Source organism: Rhinopithecus bieti, unplaced genomic scaffold (genome assembly GCF_001698545.2).
Source record: "Rhinopithecus bieti isolate Rb0 unplaced genomic scaffold, ASM169854v2 scaffold_52650, whole genome shotgun sequence".
NCBI lineage: Eukaryota > Metazoa > Chordata > Mammalia > Primates > Cercopithecidae > Rhinopithecus > Rhinopithecus bieti.
In genome coordinates this window covers 1-2192 of record NW_016895862.1, presented here as the reverse complement: position 1 = coordinate 2192, position 2192 = coordinate 1, and the positions used below count along the sequence as shown (strand labels likewise).

The 2192-nt window shown below is 40.1% G+C and overlaps 1 long non-coding RNA gene across 1 annotated transcript; it reads left to right on the top strand.

Moving 5' to 3' along the window:
• The first annotated feature begins 913 nt into the window (after window positions 1-913).
• LOC108525979 (uncharacterized) lies at window positions 914-1627 on the top strand. Its single transcript, XR_001884386.1, has 2 exons — window positions 914-990; window positions 1372-1627. It is a non-coding gene; the product is annotated as an uncharacterized LOC108525979 (long non-coding RNA).
• Window positions 1628-2192: the final 565 nt, after the last annotated feature.

The window sequence follows — 2192 nt, the reverse complement described above, 5'->3', positions numbered from 1 at the left end:
GGCCGGGCGCGGTGGCTCAAGCCTGTAATCCCAGCACTTTGGGAGGCCGAGATGGGCGGATCACGAGGTCAGGAGATCGAGACCATCCTGGCTAATACGGTGAAACCCTGTCTCTACTAAAATTACAAAAAACTAGCCGGGCGAGGTGGCGGGCGCCTGTAGTCCCAGCTACTCCGGAGGCTGAGGCAGGAGAATGGCGTAAACACGGGGGGCGGAGCTTGCAGTTAGCTGAGATCCGGCCACTGCACTCCAGCCTGGGCGACAGAGCGAGACTCCGTCTCAAAAAAAAAAAAAAAGAAAGAAAGAAAGTAGAAAATAGTTTTGACCTCATAGTCTGTCTCAGTGCTGCTGCTCTAGACATTAAATCCTACCCTCTTCCCTTTAATTCTGTCGTACTTAATGGTAACAGGAAGAGGGAGATTCATTTCATTTTATACTTGAACCATGTAGTACAAAATGTGATTGGCTAGTTTAACATCATAATTGGCAAATAAAGGCATATGTGAGCTTATGTATATGACTGATGTGTCCAAGGGCATTGTTCATACCATTTTAAACCAGAAATATTTTCAGGGCGTCAAGGTTTCAAGACTTGATGATGTCTTTTGGGCATACTGTGGTAGAGTGGAAAGAGCATGGGTTTTTTTGGTGAAGACCTAATTTCAGATCCCATCTTTATCATTCAAAAGCTGTATAATTCTGGTCAAGTTGCTTAAGAGGATTCTGTTTTCTTATCTGCAAAATGGGGTTATGATTTTAACATAGTCTCTTCCGTAGAGTTGTGAGAATCAAAGGAGGGTAGTGGGCATGGGAACGCTTGGTAAACTAGAAATTGTTATACAGATGTTAAGATGGACTTACTTTTCAGGATCTTACTGCTTACACATTAAAAAAAATCTGATTTTCCCCTCTTCCTTCCTCCATTAGAATGAAGCCCAAACTGCCAAGGAGTTTATTAAAATCATAGAGAATGCAGAAAATGAGTATCAGGTAAGAAGACTTGGAGCTAATTTTCCTAGTTCTACTATCTTATTATTTTGCTGTTAACATATTTTGTTTGGCCTGTGTCCTTTAATATAAATATATATGCTCTTCAGTTTTACTAAATGTGGAGACTTTGCAAACCTTCCAAGTTGGCATTCTGCTTACCATCAGAGTTCGAGGATTGCTTGGGACTGTAGCTCTCACTTTAGAAATAATATAGGTGAACTTGACCAAATTCAGAGATTGGAGAGGAGCTCACTGAAAATAATATATCCTGTCTGTCCTTCATAGGAGACTCAAGCATATCCTTTGACTATAGCATTACTTTTCTGTTCACAACCAGCTCCATTTCTGTTCAAGCAACTCATCTTCAATTATCTATTGCAGACAGCAATTAGTGAAAACTATCAAACAATGTCAGATACCACATTCAAGGCCTTGCGCCGGCAGCTTCCAGTTACCCGCACCAAAATCGACTGGAACAAGATACTCAGCTACAAGATTGGCAAAGAAATGCAGAATGCTTAAAGGCTGAATGTAGGATTCTTCAGTATGTGGAAAGACAAGGATTCAACGTGTGGTCATATGATAAATAAGTGATTTATAAACAAGAGTGATATTTTGCTAGGGCTTTCAAAGTTAACCGGTTTTCTAGCCTCATGAAATACTGTTGAACCTGTAGCGTTATCTTGATTCTTTTGTGTTTTCTGCCTTGTAATTTTCTGTTATTGCTATATCTACGTGTAAATCTTTTTTTTTCTCTCTTTTTTTTTTTTTGGTTAATTCTGCCACATTTAATGTTGGTGAGAGAGCAATCTATCCTAATAACATTTTACTAAAGTTTCCTAGCCATGAAGCCTGCTACTGATTTAGACAAGGTATTATGGTCATTACTTTCTACCCCTATCCTTCCAAGCACTTCTGGTACTTCAGTGGTTTTACTGATCCACCAACACCTAAAGAGGCTATGCTACAATCTCTAGCTAAATGGAAGACACATTCATCCTTCTCCCTCTGACTGCTTTGATCATCATTTACTGCATCTCATAACTGTAATTTTCCAAAGTTTGGATTGGGACTTTTCAGGTCCTTTTGGAGGGCAAAGGAAGTGCCAGCTTCTCTGGGGAACTTGTTTTAAATCCAAAGACTTGAACCACATTCCCTGCACATGAACATGTTGCTTTTATCCCTTCTCTCATTGTCTCCCT